This window comes from Maniola hyperantus, chromosome 14 (assembly GCF_902806685.2).
Source record: "Maniola hyperantus chromosome 14, iAphHyp1.2, whole genome shotgun sequence".
Classification (NCBI taxonomy): domain Eukaryota; kingdom Metazoa; phylum Arthropoda; class Insecta; order Lepidoptera; family Nymphalidae; genus Maniola; species Maniola hyperantus.
Window position 1 is genome coordinate 5,569,909 of NC_048549.1, and position 25,295 is coordinate 5,595,203.

The 25,295-nt window shown below is 40.2% G+C and overlaps 1 long non-coding RNA gene across 5 annotated transcripts in view; it reads right to left on the reverse strand.

Moving 5' to 3' along the window:
* LOC138403234 (uncharacterized) overlaps positions 1-24,570 on the reverse strand; it is a 38,789-nt gene extending 14,219 nt beyond the window's left edge. The window contains exons 1-2 of one of the 5 annotated variants that reach the window (XR_011237532.1): positions 24,429-24,570; positions 17,615-17,718 (exon numbers count right to left, since the gene is read on the reverse strand). This is a non-coding gene — a long non-coding RNA (uncharacterized lncRNA). The other 4 variants (XR_011237531.1, XR_011237533.1, XR_011237529.1 and 1 more) reach the window with 4 other exon arrangements.
* Positions 24,571-25,295: the final 725 nt, after the last annotated feature.

Consider the following 25,295-nt stretch of genomic DNA (forward strand, 5'->3'; position numbering starts at 1 on the left):
TTAATGTGGAAATTAATATACGTTTTTATCATATCTGAGGCTAATTACCTATCTGAGGTTTAATTCATGAAACATGAATTAGCTCTACACCTCTACTACCACTCTACTAGAGGGACGTAAGACTAAGTATGTACCTAGGTAGTAATTAGCGTTTGCAATACTAATGCTAAAACGAGATGCTTTATCTACCTATATAATATATTATTATTTTTAATTATTATTTTATTCATGCTGCTCTCAGAAAATTAATATTACATTTTTTATTTTGAATTTACCTAGGTACTCAAAAGTTAACAATCTATTCTCAGTGCACTGATAGCAGTTTTTCTAGTAAAAGATTTCAACGACTTTCGCTACAAAATATGGGAAAAAAATGTTTGCTTTTACATAAACATGGCAGTTCTTTATGGCAGTTTTGGTTGATTTGTTCTAGTAATGCTTTCATCAGGTAAGTAGGTAAATCGTGATTGACAACCTGCTTCGCTATCAACAGTTTCTGGGGCAGTGGTGCAATGTTCTGCTTCACAACAGCGAAGTTTAGTAAGGCGTAGGTCACATAGACACCTACGTCTACAGCTTCAGCAAGCTGGCTAAGGGTATTTTTCAGTGAATGAGCAAAGAAAGCTTCATCATTGTGGATTGACAGATGTCCGCCGCTGGAGATCTCACTTGTAGGGACTTTCACACTCCACGATCTCGCGCCGTCGTCGTCGCGGCCTGAATACAGCGGCTCCCTGCGACTTGACGTCGTCTGTTCACCTATAAAGGCGTTTTCCAACGATGCGTTTCCTGGTGCGACATTGCCACCCCGGCATCTGGGGACACCAACTTTTATAGGATTTTCAAACCATGTTAGCTGCCCTGTACTTAGCTGCCACTTTAACTTCGCAATCCGTTGTGCTCTATCGGTTACTCTGGTTCTGCTCATTTCTGATTTGATCGTGTAGATAAACTTCAAGCATAGCTCTTTCCATTGCCCGCTGAGTAACTAAGCTTTCTTATGAGGCCCAAAGTTAGCGACCATTGTCTCGTATTCATGCCATCACTGGCAACATGCACTGTTCAAAGACTTTGGTCTTCAACTGGCATTGAGGAATTTTGGACAAGAAGTGAACTCGAAGTTTGCCAAACGCCGAATCCAATCCAGAGTTGGATTCGGCGAACCTATTTCGAAATTGGATCTACCTACCTGGAATATGTATCCGAGGTAGGTACCCAATACCCATACATACAGGTCTACAATTTTGAGTGCAGAGCTTTTAACGTTGCTGGATGGGACGGGGCACTACCATCGAATGATTTCATTTTCTTTCTTCTTGCTATTCAAGATGATACTGGTTTTTGAATAGTGCGTTCTAGTTTTATTGATATTCGCCCGGGAGCCGGGAATGGGAGCCGGGAGCGGGAGCGGAGCTAGCCGCGACGCGCGACGCGACGGCGAGCGGAGGCGGTGCGGCGCAAATAGCCCGTGACGCGGCCCGCGGCGGCCGGTGCACTTTCGCGCGGTCATGTGCCCGGCTGCGAGCCAGACAACAGTAATCGGCCCTCTATTTAAAGCTTCCGACACGCGATCGGTCACGATTTGCGATTTAGGCTACCTTTCCATCTGGGATATTCGGGGATATATAGCGAGGGATGAGCCGGCGTTGTGTGCTGGCTCGTTGGTGGAGGTAAATTAAACGACGATGCACTTGGATATTAATACGAAACGTAGCAGATACATTATTTATTAATAAATATGTAATTGATGACGAAGACGACGTGTACGATATGGCAGATCGAGTCAGACGACAGTTATAATAAATAGGTAGTATATACATAGATAGATAGTAGATAAACCTTAAGATGTATGACGTTCGTGTCGTAAAAAAAAATTATAGGTTGGCCAATAAGAAACATCGTATGAAACCCAGCAATATAAAAACCCAGCTAAATTCTTAAAGATTAGCTTTGCTGGTTCCATAAGCTAAGCTATGAAAATGCAGTGATCCTATTTGTGGAATTTTCATGCCTTAAACTCATAGATTTGTCATCTTAAACTCTTTACGCATTAGGAATTAGGATGCGTCCTAGCGATTACGATGCAACTTATCATAATATATGAAGGATATAATTGTTTACTTATATCGGGGCCTTAGTATGTAGTAGTAGTAGTAGTAGTTAGTATACTCACGAATGTATTACGCGAATCGTGCGAATATGCCTTTATGCTACCTATAGGTAGTTATAGTAAGCTCTCTATTTTAGAGGTAAGATTGACTGGTCTTAAACTCAGTGCATTTAAGATCACTCACCGCCATACAGTCAATGGGGCCGATTCTCTTGTATACAATCTCTAAACTAAATTAAATTAACATTACAGGTCTAAATCTAGTGCTATCCTTTTCCGCAAGCAACATTATGAAAGAGATAGCAATAGATTTAGACGTATCATTTTAGTTTAGTTTAGAGATTGTGTACAACGGAATTAGCCACACTGTCTATCTAGATTCTAGACCGATTAAGAATTTTGTCAACACTTGTCATAATATTTGCGTATTATTATCGGCAATCGAGACCGATTGTGAGCGAATGCCCTAAAAGTATAACGTCGCAGACGCCGCGCGGCGGAGAATGCCGGCGACAGTGTATCGCGTCAACGACCACGCGCAGCGGAAGCGACACACTTCCAGCCCGGAAATATGCACCCGCCTTAAGGGACAGCCGAGCTATTTATAAGTGCAGATGCGATCATCAACGGCTGATGTAATGCACGAGTTTCCGAGTTAAGCCCTTCGCATTAGCGGACGGATTTAGCGGCATTATTTTCCCTTTTCGTTTGAGTACCTACCTACCTACGTTGTATTCAGTATATACAGGGTCTTATCAGAATGCTGAAACGTCTCTTATTGTTTAAAAATTGCTTATGGGGTTGACACACCTGAGAATTATTCCAACCAAAAAGACACATAATATTGCGAAAGTCTTAACAAACCAAAAAATCTATTGAAACTATTACAGACGTTAGTTATAGCCGTCTATTTCGGAACGTCGCAGACGCTACGCAGCGGAGAGTGCCGGCGACAGTGTACCGCGCTAACGACCGCGCGCAGCGGAAGCGACACACTTCCAGCCCGGAAATATGCGCCCGTCTTAAGGGACAGCCGGACTATTTATAAGTGCAGATGCGCTCATCAACGACTCTGATGTAATGCGCGAGTTTCCGAGTTAAGCCCTTCGCATTAGCAGACAGATTTAACGGGATTATTTTCACTTTCATTTAAACATAGGTTGTATTCAGTCTGTACAGGGTCTTATCAGAATGCTGAACAGTCTCTTCTTGCTTAAAATTGCGTAAGGTATTGCTTAAAAGGCTTAAGATACATTTGAGTATTCTCTAACCAAAGTGACACATAATACTGCACAAATCTTAACAAACCGAAAAATCTATTGAAACTTTTCAGATGTTAGTTATAGCCGCTCTATTTTGGAACGTCACAGACGTCATCGCGCGGGCCGCGGCGGACAATGCCGGCGACAACGCATCGCATCGCGTCAACGACCGCGCGCAGCGGAAGTGTTACACTTCCAGCCCGGAAATATACACACGCCTTAAGGGACCGCCGGGCTATTAATAAGTGTAGCCCGCGAAAACGCTCATCAACGGTTCTGCAATATGGTTACTGCTTTTCCGAGTTGAGCACTTTAGTGCATGGATTCCGCCACCTTTGTTTCAATTTGAAATAAGAGGTAAAATATTTATTTTACCTGAAATAAATACGATTTAAATAAATCGTATTTATTTCAGGCATGGAAATTACAGAGATACAGCTAGAGATTTTTATTCTATTTTTAATTTGATAAATTATTCACTTGTTTAATGTATTAATTGCAAAATTGTAAGTATAAATAAGATCTTAAAAAGTCATAATAAATAGGGACAAAAGCTGTTAGTTGAATTATCAGAGGCAAGAAACCGAGACTAGGTTCAGACGTAGAAATCGCGTGCGATGACGCGAGACGAACGCTGACGTCGAATCGCCCTTCACCGTGCGGTGCGATGGAAGAGAATTGATAACTGTCATTTTGTAATAACTCATTAAGAATTTGAGCCGCGCTGTTAAATTCCGGTGAGCACGGAATAAGTGTACGTGTGTGTAATTGAAGAGAATATTTCATGTCTCTTCATAATTAAGATAGTCCTTTACAAACCAAAAGAAAATACGAATACCTATAAGTACTAAACATAGTTACTAAAAGACCTTTCCTCAGGGATGTGCAAGGGAGGCGTAGGATGGTTTGTACCTATGCGAATCTCAGGACTTGGATCTCTCTATTTTCATTGCATAGCTAATTAATTCGTATTCCTTATGTGCTAAGATGTTCTACATAATTATTATTGTTCGATCCAGTGTCAGTGTGAATAAATATCAGCAGACTGACCTAAGTTGTGTAATAATATTGTCTACTTATACAGATTCCAAAAGAACTATGACACCCTCTATTATATTTTAATTTAAAAAATACATACAATTTTACAATTTTTAATTTGCATAATGTTTGTGTACATAAGATGTTCAATCTAAATATAGAGGTTTGGGTTTAGGTCTTTAGGTTCTTGTTTTTGAGATAAGTTCTACTTCAGTATCGGTGCACACTTTTGTTTAGTTAATTTATAAATGCGAAAGTGTGTTTATTTATTAGTTTGTTGGTTTGTCTTTCAATCACGTCGCAAGCACGAGTGACGGATTGACATGATATTTTACATGGGCATAGTTAAAGACCTGGAGAGTGACATAGGCTACTTTTTATCCCGGACAATCAAAAAGTTCCCACGGTATTTTAAAAATATAAATCCACGCGGACGAATTCGCGGGCATCAACTAGTAAATTATAATACAGGTGACAGGTCACAGCTTGCAGCCATTTACCTGAAAGTTATGCCTGCTCAAGGACTGGATGTCGACGACTGGAAGACTTCAGCCTCAAAATACTAAATCACTTGCTGCCTAAGTGCCACTTTTGCCGGTGGTGCCGTTCCGATTTACTACCGAAATCTTTTTTTTCTCCGCCAACAGTGGCTTGGTGTTCACTGTTAGTGCCTATAGTATATGTAGGTACGATAAACTATTATGTACCTACCTATTCAGTGGTACAGGTAAATCGTGGGCGTTAGTTTATAATAAAACACAAGACAAAACGCATCTAATTTTAGAAGGCATCATTTGACCGCTGTCCGCAACCTATAATTCGGTCGTATTAAATAGGTAATGACTCAATTCTATATTCGTCTTGTAGTGTTCCCCAGTTGCTTTGTCACGGTGTTGTACACACTCGCCCGTGGCTAGCGGCGAGGGTAAAGTCCTGGGCACGCAAAGCGCCACGAGGCAGCGGACATAGTTAGGAGCCGTAACGACTGCTGTCGTTGCGCTCCGCAATCTGCCGTGCTTCATAAAGTAACCTGTATTATGAATTCCTCATCCTAACTGACTTACGATTTCGTACGACGTCGGTTGCATGTACGAATGCGACCGACAAACAGCAGTACGAAAAGTCCGCACAACTCACCTCATAGTAGAAATAATTCAGACCCTACAAATCGTACTTCGCATTCCGTGTGAACCGTGAAGTTCTGCCGTTTCCGCCCGCAATGTGACGTGCTTCATAAACATCCTACTTTATAATAATTGTACTTATTACAAATCGTGTAAGCGTTCATAGTCTTTAGTTAACGGAGTCCTATAAGAGAGTTATTGAAACGCTCCCGTCATGCTTTGTGTATGCCCAAGCCTCAAAGGCCCTACCGGAGATAGGGTCAATAAATGCGCACTCCGGGATTCATAAGAATTAATAAGACGACGCTATAGGCACTAGGTATCTACTACTTATCTCTTATTACATAACTAGCTTAATGCTCGCGACTTCGTCCCCGTGGATTACATAAATTTCAAACCCATATTTCACCCCCTTAGGGGTTGAATTTTCAAAAATCCTTTCTTAGCGGATGCCTACGTTATAATAGCTATCTGCATGCCAAATTTGAGTTCGATCCTTCCAGTAGTTTGAGCTGTGCGCCGATAGATCAGTCAGTCAGTCAGTTACCTTTTCCTTTTATATATTTAGATAATCGACATTTAAAGAAGTACATCTCTGGCATTAAGTAACGGTAAAGGAAAACATCGAGAGAAAACCTGCATGCCTGAAAGTTCTTAACATTCTATGTTTAAACCTAAGTACCTAGAGATTAGGGGCGAGATTGGCCTGCGAGACGATATTATAAGGCCAGTTTCTTAAAAACCTACAAAATATCTAAGTTACCTCAAGTAAAACCATCTTCGTTAACTCTTACATTCCGGAAGTAGGGACAATAATGCGCACTCCGCAGCCCATAATTAATAGTGATGAGCCGTTATCAGATGTAATTACAGAGATACACGTGTGTGCACAGCGTTTGAAGATGATCGCACACATGCGCTAGATCCGCAAGGTGTATTTTTCAATAGGTACCTATAACCTACCTACGGAAAATGTGTTTTGTTTTATTCGATGACAACTTTACTGAGCTCTTGACTGCGACCTCACCTGGTGTTAATGAGGATACAGTCTAAGATGAAAGCGGGCTATCCTAAAAGGGCACACTTTAACTCTTTACCACCTAACCTACTTCTACCAGAACAGAAATTGGGAATTTGTTGAATCGGTTTAGGGCCGATTTTTCACTAAAAAAATAACACTTATCTAAGGAATAAACTTGACCTTTTTTAGGGTTTCGTACCTCATAAAGATAACAGGAACCCTTACAGGATCACTTTGTTATCTGTCTGTCTGTTTGTCCACCTGACTATCATGTTCGTCAAGAAAACCTATAGGGTACTTCCCGTTAACCTAGAATCATGAAAGGCAGGTAGGTAGGTCTATATAGAACAAGTAAAGGAATTAATCTGAAAACCGTAAATTTTGGTTACATCACACTAACATCATTATCATCATCATATCATCATATGAAAGAGGTTTTCATGTACATTCTTCATGAGAAATCTGCTAAAATATTCCTCGGTTAAAATTGGTGATTCAAAAATCAGCCCTTAGAATACCTTAATGGAGCATCGTGGCCAAAGTGAACATGTAAGGGCGAGGACGAAAATGCGAGTGGCGTCAGAAACATGAGGTGCGCCGTTAATGCATGAGTAGAAGACGAAATGATTTCTAGCTTATTTCGTGGTTTAACGATAATATTGTATTGTAGAAAACGGGTACATACCACGATTAATATGGCGATTTATATCTGCCAATTTTTCGACTCAGTCGCATGAGTCGTGGTCACGACGGGACTGCAGTGCTGCGAGAGGTGAGCTGTCATGGGCAGTAGGTACCGATCAACCCTCTATCTTGTTTTTTTTCGCCAAAAACCGCCAAATTAATCGTGGTATGTACCCGTTTTCCACAATACAATAGAAGACGAAATCATATCAGCAACGAACTTTGCTGAGATATCAGGAATTCTTTCAATTGATCTGATAAGGCTGAATGTTGCTGTTGACGTTACATGTCAGTATGGGAAAATGCATTGCGCCTCTTGCGGCCCTGGTGTTGATATACGGTCACCTTAAGAATGAATTATGCATTCAATTCGGTACATGAACCCTTCGTAATCGTAAGGTACTATCATCGTATTAATTACTTCTGATTTGGAACATTTAATTAAATATGTGGATGAATTTAGTTGTCTATAATACACCTAACGGGAAATGGAAGTATACCAGGTACCCAAAATTGTAGAAGAGGCCCCACATTTCTCTTGTGGACTCAAGACCGTGAAATGTGGAAATTCTGACAAGAGATCAAATGTTTAGCAATCAGCATCTATCATCGAGACGACGACGAAAGCAAAAGCTTTGTATTGGTAAAGCATCATCATCATAAACTCATCGCCACGTGGTGGCTTTACTATACTGAGTTACTGAGCACCGACTTCACACATCTTTGAGAACATCATGATGAATTCTCAAACAAGCCGGTTTCCTAACGATGTTTCCCGTCACTGTTAAAGCCTGTAAAAAATAGTAGATTCCAAAATGTGCAACTACTTATTTATAAGAAGCCGTCCATGGGTATTTCATAGAATCTCACATACTAAGCGCGTGATAAATAGGTAGTTACTGAATTGACTAGCTGTCAAATACCGGATTGTAGCAATGTAGCTCCGATTCATCATTGAAAGATTGATTTGTTAATCAAAACTAAGTGCTACGTTGCTACGAAAACTGCTACGCAGCCTTCTACGGAATTACATAAATTACAAAATATTTTTTGTAATACGTTAAAATCTAATTAATTTTCTTCAGGTAGGTACGGTAAGTTATTTTAGGTACCTAACCTTTACTAAAGTAAGCTAGCGGCTACCTTGAGTTGGACATAATATGATGAAACAACCAAAAAATAAAAATACGAAAAATTTCATTGTTGCTTGCCATTTGTCGTTTTTCTAGTACTTTTCTTTTCGGTTTACAGGTACAGATAAATATTTTAAAGTGTTATAATATGTACAGTTAAATATGTATTGAAACTTCTCTTAATGCGTGCTAATGATTACTAAAAAACAATCATATTAAACCATAGCTTTGTCTCCAATCCATCAGCCTGTTTGCGTCCACTGCTGGACATAGGCCTTTCCAAGAGCACGCCATCAAACACGGTCCTCAGCCTTCCTCATCCACCCGCTCCCCACCACCTTAATCGGGAATAGCAGGGCTGCCGGGAACTGGGGGCCTTTGTCTGTTGGCGCTGCTCATTAGAAGTAATGCCCATACTGACCACGCTGGGCAGGCGGGTTGGTCAGCGCAGGGCTGTAGGCCATTTCGCACCAGTGACGCTGCTGGTCTGTGTTATTTAAAGCTAAGCCATTTGGAATGGTTATACCGCCATTCTTCGGCCGTCATATCCTCGTTCGCTGATTTCGCAGGGGGCACCGCGTGCAGGTGAGGTTGACATTTGGGGTGCTAAGATGTTAGTGCACCCCCTTACCCCCAACGTAGCTTTGTCTATACAACAATTATTAATGTCAAAAATAATTAATGAAGCTACGTTTTATTTGTTTGTTTGTCCTTTGTGCATTACGATACCATTAGACTAGTTAAAACTTTGTACAATTATGGTTGGGACTTGCAGGAAGGTTTCCGACATAATATCATCAACGTATACATCAACATACAATTGCTGGTGCGCGAGCACTTTAGACAAAGGTGCATTGAAAGTTGCAACCGGGCATTAGCTAGTTACATACATTGATATATAGATTATAAGTACATAATGATCAACATACAATAACATTTTTTTTAAAACGTGAGTTCCTAAATAAAATAAAAATGTCTACTATCGCGATATCGCGCTTATGTTTCAAAGCACATATTATTTCGCAGACACGTGACATTCCTGTGGTGGGTCGGGAGTTCGTAGGATATTTTGATGAGATGCTTGATAAACTGACTGTTTGTAAGGTGTTTCGTCTAAGATGTGTAATGTAAACTCGCCAAAATCGCCAGCCCGCAGTACTGCAGTAGTTTGACGAGTTATACTACAATATTATACCTACATATATTATTTTAACAATGTTAAATTTATTTACTAAATGAAACTGCCTGAAGTTATCCTAGTAATAATTATAAATATGAAAGCTTGGATGTTTGGATGCAATCACGCCACAATGACAAAATCGGTTTGGCTGAAATTCAGAATGCTTAGGCTTAGGTATACCGTAACTAACTTAATACATAGGCTATTTTTATTCCGGGAAGAGTTCGCGCGGGATTTTTAAAAAACGAATATCCACGCGGAAGAAGTCGCGGGTAGCATCCAGTATGTATTATATATTTAGATATTTTTAATATATAAGAAACAAAGTGGCAAACGAAACTGCTGAGACGGTAATGTTGGGATGGTGAAATTATTTTCAGGTAAATGCCAAAAAGAACTGTATACTTTTCTATGAGGTAGATACCTATTGTTTCATTGGCAGGTGGTTGAGGCGACCCGAAATACCTGCCACCTTAAATTCAAAATTTTGTGTGATTCCATCACGCTGATCACGCTCAAACTGCTAGGTCTAGTTTAGTGTCAACAGGAAAAATCGATTTACAAACTTTCAGCTTTTATCAAGCACCTCTTTATAAAACTCCACGGGCTCTCGAACCTTCGATTGCGTACCACGCTCGGGAATTTATTTACAAAGGAAAGACATTCCAGCGGCAGATCGTATGTCCGAAAGAGTATCGTTTACAAAAAACAATGCTTAGCCACGATCCTAATTTGCTACGATGGGTATTCCGAGAAACATGTTAAGTGCACGAGTATATCATATAAGATACCTACAGTACGTACCTTTGTTAAAAAATAAAACGTTATGGTTTTAGAGATCTACTATACCTACCGTCAACTAAGTTATCGTCTTATAGAGCGAGAATCTAAACTATACTATAATCTAAATATATAAAAAGAAAAGTCCTAACTCACGACTGGCTCATCAATGCTCAGGCCTCAGTCCAAAACCGTAACCCGACCTATAAAGTTGAAATTTTGCATATAGATATCCTCTTTATAATGTTTATAACAGCTAAAGCTGCATTTTTCAGAATTTCTGCAGGATCGAAACCGCGGGCAGCCGGTCGCTAGTAACGTAAACACACCAGCCAAGTGCGAATCAGACTCGAGCTACTCGGCTATTTTTTTTCGACATTTTGAAAGATAAATTATGCAAAAAAAACTGTTTTAGAATGTGCAGATAAAGTCATTTCATAATATGTTACCCCACTTGATATAGTTATCTTACTTTGAAAATTGAAAATACTTTTTTATTGTGATGTAACCAAAATTTACGGTTTTCAGATTTATTCCTTTACTTGTTCTAAACGACCAAATTTCTTGATTCTAGGTCAACGGGAAGTCCTTACCACCTATTATACTACGGGCCTACCGCGGTATAGGTAAGTGATGATTCAGTCTAAGATGGTAGCGGGCTAACTTGGAAAGGCCTACCTAGTAGTTTAATTAAACCTCATAATGGTTTTTACAGGGCATCGTTCAGGGCCGCTAAATCGCTTGGCGTGTCGGCATTGCCGGTACAGTGGTAACTAGTTAAGTAGTTACGGCCGTAGCCTCCCACCAGACCAGACCAGAGATAGTTTAGGAATCAATAATTGCCAAACTGTCCCTGCCGGGAATCGAACGTGGGACCTCCCACTTATAAGACCACAGCGCTCACCACTGCGCCAGGGAGGTCGTCGAAATGCAGTCAATCGTCACGTCAAATAAAGGCTATATGCATTTTTATACTCATTTCATAAAAATTGGAAGGAAAAAATAAATATTATTATGGTAGGCTGTGAATTTACAGCCGTGGTGTGCGCTGACAGGTCCGTACATTTTCGCGCACATTATTAGATACGGCGTAGACTAGGTCGCGGCGCGCGTCGATGCGGGCGGGCGCCGGGCGGCGTGCGGAGTGACACCGTTTAGTTTCATGTTTTCAGGGCAGTCGTCGCTCTCGGGACGGCAGAGGCCGCTGGCGTCGCCTCTAGGCTAGGACCTACATTCCGTGTAGCGATGGGCATTATTGCTACTTTTAAAATCTTTTTCATTTGGTGAAATTATTATTTTTCTTCACAGCGATTTCACATGCGCTTTTTCACGGAAAGTGATTTTCAATTTTCGCACAATCGTTTGCTACATTAATTTAACTAGGAATTATGATCACGATTAAATAGCGTCCATATTTCACATGTGATTTTGAAATGGAATTTCATGTAGCAAACGATTGTTTGTTACATTAAGTAATTTAACTACAATGTGTTTTTCACTTTCTAACATGCGAATCACAGCGATGCGAGTGTTCTTGCGCGCTCTTTGGTATCTTAGATGTATCTAATTTTGATGACCGATTGCGCGCAAAATTTAAACAATAAATCGGGATTAATTGAGCTCATTGATTTTGTTTTGTGATTTTACACAGGCTTTTTTTACATTTTAAGTAAGGTAAGTAGCTAGTGTTAGATATGAAAAGACTTATCATGTGATTATTCACATGCTACCTGTGAAATGGGCCATCTCTAAGTAATCCGTGTATTGTTTTAGTGTACAGACGTTACGTGTGGTGGCGCCAAGCGGCCAAGGCGCGGCGCATTCGGCATGTTTTATGCAACGCGACCCCCCCGTCCCACTGAATTTTGTTAGCCTTGTCTCGTCGCCGACGCCTCTAATTACATACTAACATGACCGACTTTACCTTGTCACGATTATTTCGATTATCGGTAAAGTCAATATGGTAATGGCTGACACGGAAAAGAATTCACTTAGGCTGCCTCTGAGTAAGGTTTATGTACCTACCTGCCACAATTTCAAAATAAAATACAACAGAGACCAGAAAAAAGGATAAGTAGGTAATCATCGGGGCTCTAATGTGAGTTTCCAAGTTCAGAGTTACCTTACGTTAAAATCTGTCAAAATATGGTCAAAATTATTTATTTAGAATTTTAGATATTTTTATTTGTAGATTTTAAATCTTTATCGCACACAATAAATAGGATTCACAGAAATTAAGACTAGAACTACTAGGTGCGCTCTTATCGCTTATGGCAATTTCTCCCAAACAAACTTTGGGATTTTATGAAGGTATTTTGGGAATTGTATGTAAATGTATATATGACAAATGCTACAATTCTAGGGATTGTCCAGCTTTGTCTAAAATCGCCAAGTTCGATGGGTGTAATCCTTATTTACCATCTTAGGCCAAAAGTTATATCATATTGCTACAAAAAGTACAAACTCGATTGTTGTGATTATAGTTGAAGTTATGTTATTCTCGCTGCGACAGTGCATTTTAGCCAATCAGGTGGAATTGCGATCGTATCACTTGTCAGCTGTCAAAGTGCGATGGTATTATAAACTGATTACAATTTAATCACGCCAGACGTCTAAAACTGTCGGCACAACAGGTCAGCCGTGTAGTAAATGTTTTCATTGAGAAGGGTCGTCGGTCGAGTAGGTTTCGGATGTCACGGAATAGTCCATTGTGTGACCACCCCCCGCTCACCCGCGCTCCCCGCTCGCCTCAGGCACACCGGGTAAAGAGGTCAAGGTTCCTTTGGCGCCTACCTGGCGTCCAGATATTGTTTAAATTATAAGTGCGCGCGCAAACTGTAGACTTTGCTCTTAGACTATTTTGTCTTAAAACATAGCTGGGTGGATGTAAGCTAGCTGTAAACTAATCGATGGACAGGGCCACACTTCGCAAGATAGGTCGACCAACCAAACGCTGGGTAGTCGTCATCGTGGCAACAGGCAGCGGGTCCGGCATGGGGTCAGGAAGAACCTAGACCAGAAGCTGTGGGAGAGCTTGGAGTAGGCCTACACCCTATCGGCGAGCTAACAATTCAAAATCACACAAAATGTTTTAAGAAACTACGAGTATTTAACCTGTTAGCAATACCTAAACGCTCATAATAATAAAAACACTTGATAAAATGTGCTAGTGTATGTATGTACGCGGCCTAAGCTGTCTGGTTTTTGGATAATATAATGAGATAGACAGGCTAATTTATGCATAGTAAAATGTGGGTCACTGTACTTATCAATGGATACCTACATAGAAAATTTTACAGTTGCTCTTGCGTAATCATTAACAACAACGTAGGTAGGTACGTAAGTACCTACTCGTAGGTATGTATAATCAGGGTTGCCATCATTATTATGAATTATGGCGTGTGTGGTACCTACGTTTATTTGTTCCTTAGTATCTTCCGATAACCTGAAGAAGGTGGTGGGGTGCGGATGGATGAGGAAGGCGGAGGACCGTGTTTGGTGGCGCGCTCTTGGAAAGACCTATGCCCAGCAGTGGACACAAACAGGCTGATAGATGGATGGATGGATCTCCCAAACTACTCATTCGTTTCAGATAAATGAGGAGTCGTTGGCTTTGTCAGTTTATGTCTACTACTACTAAATAATGCCCGCAGCTCCACCCGCATGGATTTAGTTTGTTAAATCCCGTGGGAACTCTTTAATTTTCCGAGATAAAAAGTAGCCTATGCCCGTTTTCAGGATGCAAGCTATCTCTGTACCAATTAGATGATGCCCGCAACTCCGACCACGTGGATTTAATTTTTTTAAGAATCCCATGGGATCTCTTTCAAATTCCCGGGATTAAAAGTAGCCAATGTCCTTGGGATGCAAGATACAAATGTCTAAAACGGTTAAACAGATGAGATGAGACAGATAGACACACTTTCGCATTTATGGATTATATTGTATTATTAGTATGGACTATACTACAATGACGTCAGGTCAAATGGAACATGGCGGAAAATTACAAACATATATTCGCAAAGAAAATAAACAGATAGCTGTAGGTAAAGGTAAGTAGTAAGTACCTACCTTACCTACCTATTGTAGTGTGAAAATAATAATATGAACTTTTCTTTTTGTTGTCTTGCCGTCCTTTTAGGATTCTGTACCTCAAAAGGAAATAAGGCATCCTTATAGCATCACTTCGCTGTCTGTCTGTCCGTCTGTTGTGTCTGTCAAGAAAACCTATATCTAAGTACCTAACTCCTGCCAAATTTCATGATTCTAGGACAACGAGAAGGTTGTCGTTGTCCTAGAATCATGAAATTTGGCAGGTAGGTAGGTCTTATAGCACAAATAAAGGTAAAAATCCGAAAACCGCGAATTTGTGGTTACTTCACAAATAAGTAAAAATTTAAAACATTGTGTCCATGAACAAATAAATAATGAATACTTTCAATTTTCAAAATAAGATAACGGCCCGCCACGCACTTGGCCGGTTTTTTTTAACAGGTAAAGTGGTTTTCTCGTTTACTTATACGGTATCACCATCACCAACCCTATAGGTATTAATCGGATCATAGACAAAACAATACTCCATTAAAGTTCAGGTTCTTCCCCTACACTACAACTGTTCAATTATTAAGTACACTGTAGGTACAGTTTATTATTTTAAATGCAGAGGAACCCGTTTGTAAATAGTAATTGATACAAATTTTTCTCCCGATTTTATCTAAAAGGATAAAAGTCTCTAAAAATAAAGATAAAATGATTGGTTAATCGACCAAGTCGCAAATGTATAACAGTTCTTAAAATTCTATAAAAACATACTTAGGTTAACACAAAAATATGGTACAGTGGCCTCTGAAATTTTGAAATTTTGTATGTGCATATAAAATCGCGTACCTATCTACCTACTGAGCGAGATGAGAGGCTCGGTTTAGGTGTGAAGGTCAATGGCCGATAAGGTCTGCGTAATGCCGACCTCTCGTTTCACATTGCCTAAGCTATTAATTATTGTCAACGGGTCCTTATGTATTACTAGATGATGCCCGCGAAATCGTCCGCGTGGATTTAGGTTTTTAAAAATCCTGTGGGAACTTTTAACTTTCCGGGAAAAAAGTAGCCTATGTCCTTCCACGGGATGCAAGCTATCTCTGTACCAAATTTCGTCCAAATCGGTTGAGCGGTTGAGCCGTGAAAAGTTAGCAGACAGACGGACAGACAGACACACTTTCGCATTTGTAATATTAAGTATGGAAGTATGGATTATCATCATCATGATCAACCCATCACCGGCTCTCTACTGAACACAGGCCTCTCAGAATGAGAAGGGTTTTGGCCATAGTCTACCATCTGATCGAGTGCCGATTGGCAGACCTTACACACCTTTGAAAAAAGCTGTGATAGCCAATGGTGTACGGTAATGGTACGATGTACCTTCAACAGAATTTAAGCACACAACCGACTAAGAAGCTTCACTTCAAAAAGGTTAGGTAACGTGGGACACCTGACAGAAGCGAAGCAGTAGGTACCTACGCATAGCGCTGCCTAGTCAATGAGGTGTGTTGAGTCAAGTGTGAGTCGGACTCGCACACGAAGGGTTTCGTATTATCGTACAAGTAAGAAATAACACTTTTATTTTATTTTTAGTTTTCATGGCAGCCATTATGAAATATTTATTATTTGTTGTTATAGCAGCAATCAAAATACACATTCTGTGAAAATTTCAATTCTCTACCTATTACGGTTTACGATATACAGCCCGCTGACAGACAGACGGGGTCTTAGTTTATAGGGCCCCGTTGGCACCCATCGGGTATGGAACCCTACAAAGGCAACTGTATGAGCAAGGGGTGCGGGGAAAGGGTAAGGGGCGCCTGTATCGCGGACGTAAGGTGCCCCTTATCGCGCCATTGTTCGCCGACAGATTTATAACTTCCCTTTGCCCCCAATAAGGGCCCGTGACCTCATCTATTCCCTGTAATAGGTACGTAGGTACTCCACAACGCAAACTTGTTAACCTTTACTATTTTTCTATAAACATCCACAGAGTGATGCGAATTGTGATGAAAATATAGAATAATATTAACAAATTAGTCTATATACACCATAGACTGTATATGTGGCCTTATCATTTGGTGATCTCTTTCGGGCGGCCTATACATTGATATAACTAGGTAGTTACTACCATCCATACTAATATTTTATAATGTCAAAGTACTTATGCTGCTAGCTTTTCACGTCCCATCCGTTTAATCTATTTTGACGAAATTAGGTACCTATACGTAGCTTGCATGTTGGAGAATGATAGCTAGGGAACTTTTTATCCCGGAAAATCAAGTTAAAAAACCGGCCAAGTGCGAGTCAGGCTCGCGCAATGAGGGTTCCGTACTACAGTCGTATTTTTTCGTCATTTCGCACGATAATTCAAAAACTATGATGCATAAAAATAAATAAAAATCTGTTTTAGAATGTACAGGTGAAGACCTTTCATATGATACCCCACTTCAAAATACTAATTATAAGTTCATGACCACAATTTAATTTTTTTTGTGTGATCTAACCCTAAATTCACGGTTTTCAGATTTTTCCCCAAATGTCAGCTATAAGATCTACCTACCTGCCAAATTTCATGATTCTAGGTCAACGGGAAGTACCCTGTAGGTTTCTTGACAGAAAGACGGACAGACAGACAGACAGACAGACAGACAACAAAGTGATCCTATAAGGGTTCCGTTTTTCCTTTTGAGGTACGGAACCCTAAAAAAGAGTTAAGTACCAAGGATTTTTTAAAAACCTACATCCAAAAAATGAAGGCAATATTCTGCTATGAAGGCTAGTAAAAGGATAATAGGTACATCCCATTTTTTGTTCCACATTATGGAAAAGTGTATTTAATGTTTAAACCTGTCAAGCGATGGTGCTCTGTGTTCGCTCCTCAACTTAGTAGGTATAACGGTTAAAATTTAACTTCTTAGTTCTTACGCGCCATTTTAACTTTTTATTTCAAATTTCATGTCTAAAGTACAATTTGAGTCCTTATTTTAAAGGTGAACCGTACTTTTGACATGATAGTTGACCCATAGAGTCAAAATGGTGCATGAGGAGTCATTTTGTAAGGACTATACGTCTATTCGCAGACTTTTCGTGGTTGAAGGTTAAAACTTAAAATGTATCAATATAATATTATGAAATATAGAACTCGCATTAGCAAAGCCAGAAATACCTACTTCTTAATAAACCAGACTGAGACAAAATAGCGAAATAAAACAATAATGATAGGTAGTTACCTACATACCCGAATTCCAAGTGGTGTTAATCATCCAAATGATGTGCGAGTCGTCTCCGCAGTCGCAGGAATGTTCGGAATCTCCAAGCGTCATCCGTCAATACATACCGCTCCTGAAAAACGCGAATTTTCCACTAAATAATTTTTCTATAATTTTTTTGCTCTTGTCACAAACATAAGAATATTAAGTAAGTTTTCTAGATAATATTTAAAACAGGCGATTATAAAATATATAAAATCACATCACAGAATAGTCCTGTACATAGTTAATTAAGTTGCCAGAGTTGGTTTTAACTTAAAAATGTTTATTGATTCCAAGCTGCATCCTAAACATTCATCAGATGAAGCCGCGGGCATATTTGATACAGAGATAGCTTAGCATCCCGAACAGATATAAGTATATGTGATATTCCTACTTTTTATCCCGGAAAATAGAACAGTTCCTACGGAATTTAAAGCAAACATAAATCCACGCGGAAGAAGTCGCGGGCATCATCTAGTTTACTATAAAATACAATATACACTTCCACCGAAAATGTGCAGAAGCTTCCCTTCTGTCGAGGATCCCCTTTTCAGAGTTCTGAAGTCTGTTGAATGTGATTCGTTGCTCCACGATGTAACTCAATGGGCCGTGGCATTTTTATGAAAGTTGTTATCAGCGTTATTTATTATGGAAATAAGGCTAACACTGGTTTCCCAGCGCCTCGAGCTATCGGTGGGAAATGCCGTGACATACACTGTGAGAAAATAACATATTTAGGCAATTATCAATTTTTCCTGCTGATTTCGTTGATTGTTTATTTTCATAATGGCTTTTTTATATGAGAAATACACATTAATTAGTGTTAGATAAATATAAGTATACAAAAATGTTACATACAAAATTATTATAGCGAATATATTATTATGATACATAATAGCTCAATATTATTTATATTTATCAAATAAGGAAGGTGATAAATTTCAAGCATGACTACGGAACCCTACCTTATGAGTGCTCTGACCTACACTTTACCAGTTAGTTTAACACGTTTTTAGGGTTTCGTACCTCAAAAGGAAAAACGGAACCCTTATAGGATCACTTTGTTGTCTGTCTGTCTGTCTATCTGTCCGTCTGTCTGTCTGTCTGTCTGTAAAGAAACCTACAGGGTAGGTACTTCCTGTTGACCTAGGATCATGAAATTTGGCAGGTAGGTAGGTCTTATAGCAGACATTAGAAGAAAAATCTAAAAACCGTGAATTTGTGGTTACATCACACATAAAAAATATTGTGGTGATGAACTAATAATTAGTACCTATCTATTTTCAATTATCAAAGTAACATGAACAACAATGAAAGGGATTCACCTGTGCATTCTAAAACAGATTTTTATTTATTTTTATGAATCATGGTTTTTGATTTATCGTGCAAAATGTCGAAAAAATAAGACTGCACTACGAATCCCTCGGTGCGCGAGCCTGACTCGCACTTGGCCGGTTTTTTTATTTACTAGCTTTCTTGTTTATATCTAGTTATAATTGGTTAAGATTAAAAAAGCAGTAAGAGACTTTAAAGAAATAAAATAAATAAATAAGTACATTATTCGTGAGAATGCAGGTGACATAAAGTTAGAATATTACAGTTTGAGAGCCTTATACATACTACCAATAAATTAATGGAGTATGAATATTTGATATTTTCTCAAAATTATTTTATTTTTCCTCCAAAGTATACATAGACCTTCTTCTTCTTCTTCTTCCTTACCTTATCCCACGCTACGTGGGGTCGGCACAACATGTCTTCTTCTTCCACTCATTCCTGTCATTCGTCAACGTATGATAATTTTAATTAAATTTTATTATTTCAGATTTTACTTTGCAAGATGGTATTTTTTGTCATACCTACTGCACGATAAGTCACAAGCTAAGACGCTTAAAAAATCCGGCCAAGTGCGAGTCGGACTCGCGCACCGAGGGTTCTGTGCTACAGAAGTAAAACGGTAAGAATCACTTTTGTTAACGAACCGCAAAACTAACTTTGTTTGCAGAGGTTTATTGTTAATATCAAAACATATCACAACTACGATAGTAAGAGCGTTAGTTTTATTTTTTCTGTAAAATATACATAAATTATGATTTATCACTTGATCTACTCGAAGGTATAATTCTACTTCGATATATTTAAAAGCAGGTGTGACGGACGGACGGACTTTAAGGTACCTTACTTAGATGGAGTCAATATTTAATATGCCAAGTCATAACTACAAAATATTAAAAAAAACCCAGCCAAGTGGGAGTCAGACTCGTGCACCAAGGGTTCCGTACTCGGTATTTTTTTCGACATTTTGCACGATCAATCAAAAACTATTATGCATAAAAATAACTAAAAATCTGTTTTAGAATGTACAGGTAAAGAAAGCCATTTTATATGATATCACAGTATAGTTACTCTTACGTTGAAAATTGAAAATATCTACTAATTATTTGATCATGATCACATTTTAATTTTTTTGGGAGGTAACCACAAATTCACGGTTTTCGGATTTTTTCCTTTACTTGTACTATAAGACCTACCCACCTGCCCTTAATGATTCTAGGTCAATGGGAAGTAGGTACCTACTTACCCTACGTACCTACGTACCCTATAGGTTTTCTTGACAGACACGACAGACGGACAAACAGACAACGAAGTGATCCTGTAAGGGTTCCTTTTCTCCTTTGAGGTACGGAACCCTAAAAAAGTTTTTGATGAAAATTACCTATAGTAAAACTACAATATGTCAAGTAGTCAACAAATATTTGACAAGCGGCATTTTTAACATTTGAACTTTGAAGGGTAGGTTCAGACAAACTAGGAATCAGCATAAGTACAGGGGCAAAACATGGAATCTCTGTAACTACTCTATCTGGAAAGGTAGGTACATTATTCTAGATAAACATAGCGGTGTACGTAAACTATATCGATATAATTATAAAACGATAAGCTGACTGACTGGCTGATTGACTGACTGACCGCACAGCTCAAACTACTGGACGGATCGGGCAGAAATTTGGCATGCACATAGGTAGCTATTATGACGCAGAGTGTAGACATCCGCTAGGAAAGGATTATAAAAATTCAATCAGGGGTAAAACTTGTAAAATGACGGACTTTTACAAAATCTTTCATTCCCAATTAGATCCCCTTGGGGGTGGAATTTCCAAAAATCGAGAAAAATATATTGCTCCATTTTTAACCGAAACCCCAAATATCGATCAATTTTCATTGATATGTAACTTGAAATCGAAATTGGAAGAGAGAAGGTAGTTCTTAATTAATATCAGTTAGCTTTATTAGTGAGCGCGGACCTACCTAGGTATATATCAATGTTGTTTTATAGAGATATATAATGAATGAACAGAGTGGTCGCGTTATCTATGATAGGAAAGTGACGTCACAGACTAAAGGCAGGCGCGCCGCGCGAGGTGATGGCGCGGCGGGCGTGTAGAATGTGGATGCGATGGAATGTGGCGTTCGCTAACGGTCCGACCGGCGACCGCCGAGTCGCGACTAACCGCAGACTTCTGCCTACATTCCTCAGGTTCCGCACTCCACACTCGGCCGCCGTGCCGCGCCGATCGCCGGAGATAAGCTCAGCCTCTATACGAAATCCAATAAGCCATTTCCTTGAAGCTCTTACAAGAGCACCGCTCCCGTCAAAAAAATGACCAAAGCCGAACAAAAAAGCCCGTGAATAAGGCGGGTGCGCGAAATAAGAATGGCCCCAATTCTGGGAAGGCTCGGCGCCGCGCCGGTTCAGTCTTTACAACCTTTATAATGATCGCTTTTTGTGGCGCGACCCTTATTGGCTTATCGTGGGGCTGAGAACCGGCGGCGGCGTGCGAAGTGCGAAGCCGCTTCCCGCCGTCTCCGCTTCGCAGTCACGCTCCGCTCCGACGGAAATCGATGATCACAAGTTATACTTACGGATTATGCGTGGACGGAAACATCGCGCCCGACTCGAATACGATCATGAATGACGAAACGGTCGCGCTCATTTATACGTAGCTGCGGATATAATAATGACCGTCCAATTTAGTAATGACATTTGCATACGGAATCGTCCTACACGTACATTCGCGCGATCCTTTTGTAGAGTAATTGTAGGAGTGCGGGCACACTGGCTCGGTGGGAGGAAGCTTTGAAGGAAATACTTATGAAATGTGCGCCCACGCCGCTCACTGCAACGGAAGTGGCGGCTCCGTAGGCGTCGCAGCCGAAATGTCCCGTACCCATTGTCGGTGCTGCGCCAGTGGCCCTGTGTAGGCACATGGCTGTCGCTTACTCGCATGGGGTCAAAGGTTGCACCTTAAGGGCGGTTGCTCCGTACGTCAGCGAGTAGCTGTGACTCAGTAGATATATACGTGTCGCTGACGTAGTACTTATGTACCTGACTCTGAACTCTTCTCTATAGTCTAGCTACTCTTTCTAGAGAGCCAATAACTTTCATGGGCTTTGCTTTAGAAAATTTGAAGTAGACTTGCATATTTTGTTTTACTTATTGATGAAATTTAAGGTACGGGGATGAACAGAAATTCACTGAAATATTTTTCATTTTCAGATGCAAGAATTTAGTGCAATACTTATTCATAAAAGGGATTTAAAATATACCTATTACACTATATTTTTTTTAATTTTTGCCTAACTTTTCAAATCACCGACCTAAAAGTTTTGACCGCACACACAACCATTGACGCACTAGAATTCTCGTTTATTTACCTTTTACAACCACACAGTACCGAAACAACGCAGCGCTGGTCTAACAGCAGTTTGTAAGAATATCTACTACTAGCTGATCCCCGCGGCTTCGCTGCGTGTACATAATATAGCCTATGTCACTCAGGAATAATGTAGCTTTCTATTGGTGAAAGAATTTTCAAAATCGGTTCAGTAGTTCCAGAGATTACCCCCTACAAACAAACTTAACAACATTACCTCTTTATAATATTATTATACATTATATATATCTATATATCTACTATGAGGACTAGTGTAGTGCATAGATACATAATATACCTACCTAATCAATATCTAGGGCTACTGAACAGCACGGGTATAGCAAGGGTAGAACTGACAAAGTGAAAGAGTGAAAAACAGGTTTACCAGTTATAGAATTGAAAAGTCCTGATATATGAAGGTTGACATTTACTGAAAACTATCCTAATTAATTTGTAGTGCGCTTGAGCAATCAATTTTATTAATTGTCGAAGAAGAAAGTGTGATTTAAATACAATTCCCTGAATAAACACTTAAGTTTAATCTAGCTAAATAATCAGTTCAATTACTATTATTTCAATTCTTTTAAATTAATTTTCTATTTTATTTAAAATTGAAATAAATTCTTGGTAATAATTATTTAATTAATCAGTTTTTGGTGTTCCACTCCAGAATACTGACATTTGCAAAATCCAGCCAGAATCCTGACAAGTGCGAGCGGCTTGTTTTCTATGTACTTATTAGAACTTGGCTGGACACACTGGCGTGTGTCTTAATCAATATCCAACTACATATTATGACTACATACTTATGAGATGTATTAAGTTTTCAATTACTTTTAATTATTTACCTATAAGTATACCTAATTACTAACTATTGTGTTAATGTCGTTTTCAATATACCTATGGACCTGGTTTAAGATCTGTGTAGGTTAATAAAATATTTCTGATAATATGTCAGGATAAATTCTGACGCCTGGTAACCCTGTGTACAGTAGGCGACGGCCACACGTCACGCTCCGCCGGTGACGTCTGTCCTACCGATAACACAACGCCACAGCCGCTCCGAGTTCCGGCTATATCTCATTGTTTCCATTTATTAAGTACCTTATAGATACCTACCTACCTACACTACGCTTTAACAGATTGATATCGATCGACACTTATAACCACTTTTCGTTATCATCATGGAGGGTGTGATTTTTCAGATTATGCGTTACTTTAAAATTATTCTTATCGAATCTACCCTCATTTTTAGCAATTTTATTTTTAAAACTTTTTAGCTACTTAATTAGGTACTTCTGTGTTACTTTGTGATATTGTAGATAAATGTTTCTTATAATTATAAAGTATTTGTAGGTAGGTACGGGTTTTTTATTTTAAGCACATGAATCCACAAAGGAAAGATAGAAGGGATTAAAACAAATTAATTCTAATCTTACGCTGGTGGTGCACACATGTAAAATTCCATGATCAACGAGTGATAATCACAATGTTAAATCACTTAGCACACATCATTCACAGTTTTCGTCCAACGCGAAGACACTTGGTTCCAGCACTCGGCTCCGAGTCCGGCTCGGATAGCGGCGGCCACTGAACAGCGCGATAATATAAAACGAGTCAGAGGTTATTATGTTATCGATGGAGACATGAATATTCGAAGACGCGAGGGTCACGAGTGAACGGTCGGCGTAGCATCGCCCCGCAGCGTGAATGGAACGACCGACATTTTATGAATCGAGAGCCGTCGCTCATTGACCTGAGCGCTCGGCGGAGCTCGGCCGGCACCGGCCCGGGGCCCGCCGGGCGCCGGTTCCGGCGTTGCGCCGACGGAAGTGACGTCCCACCGAACATGGCGGCGCGCGCGCAGGAAGTGCGCAGCTTACCTATCGGGACGTCTGCGCTGCGCCGGCGCCGAGCGGAGCGTGCGCACCCGCATGCACCGATACCGATATCCGCAAAAGTGCGCGCGATCGCTAGCTAACGAATAAATTATTCGCGCTGTTATCTAAAAATATTCGTGTACGCCGCAGAGCGACCGGAGGCCGCCGGGCGAGCCGTCGCGAAATCGCACACGCGAACTGCTTACCCGCTGCGGGGAGACTGATGAGGGCAGGCCGCGCCGGCGCCGGCTTGGGCTCCGACGCATGCGCACACCGCCTGCCGTCCCTCTCGGCGGGAGAGCGCGCCGGGCGGAGCGAGCGGGACCGCGACACTTCATTATCACAGCGCCGAGTCGTGAACGCCAATAAACTGAGGAGTAGGGACAAAATATTCGACCTTCACTTTACGTGCACACACGCGCGCGGCGCAGTCGCGACGGTCGCACACACGCACACCAAGCCTCGCGAATTGCTCGCTCGTCGCAGCGTTGTGGCACCGCGCCGCTGTGCTACTTTTGACAATTTTTCCAGAAAACTGACATGCAGCGGAGCCGTGGTGACCGCGCCTGCGCCGCCACGTGGCGTGCCACGAGGGACTCCCACCGAACTAGCTGCATAACCTAACCTGCACAGCCGCAACATTGCCACCAAATAAAACATTCCTTGCCATCTCGACCAACATTCATACTCAGTTCTAAGAAGTAGACTTCGTTTTTAATTAGCTTTCGGTGTACTAATTACCAAAATAACCAATCGCTAATGAACTCAAAAAACGAGATGATACTAAAATTCACAAATAAGAAATGGTAGTGGTAGAAGGTAGGTACTAATGTCAGCACAAGTAAGTAGGTAGTTGTAAAAAATAACTAAAGAAAAGGTTGACCGAAACCTGCCTATTCACAGAAGAAATAGAATAGCAGCAGATATAGGTAGGTACCTAAGTACCTGCCTTAATTATTATCAGCACTTAATGAAAAAGGCAATAACTGAAACCTGCACACAAAAATAGATTCATTGAGTTGTGTTAGAACTACCTACCCACATTTTAAATGGTTATAGAGGTTATAGTAACT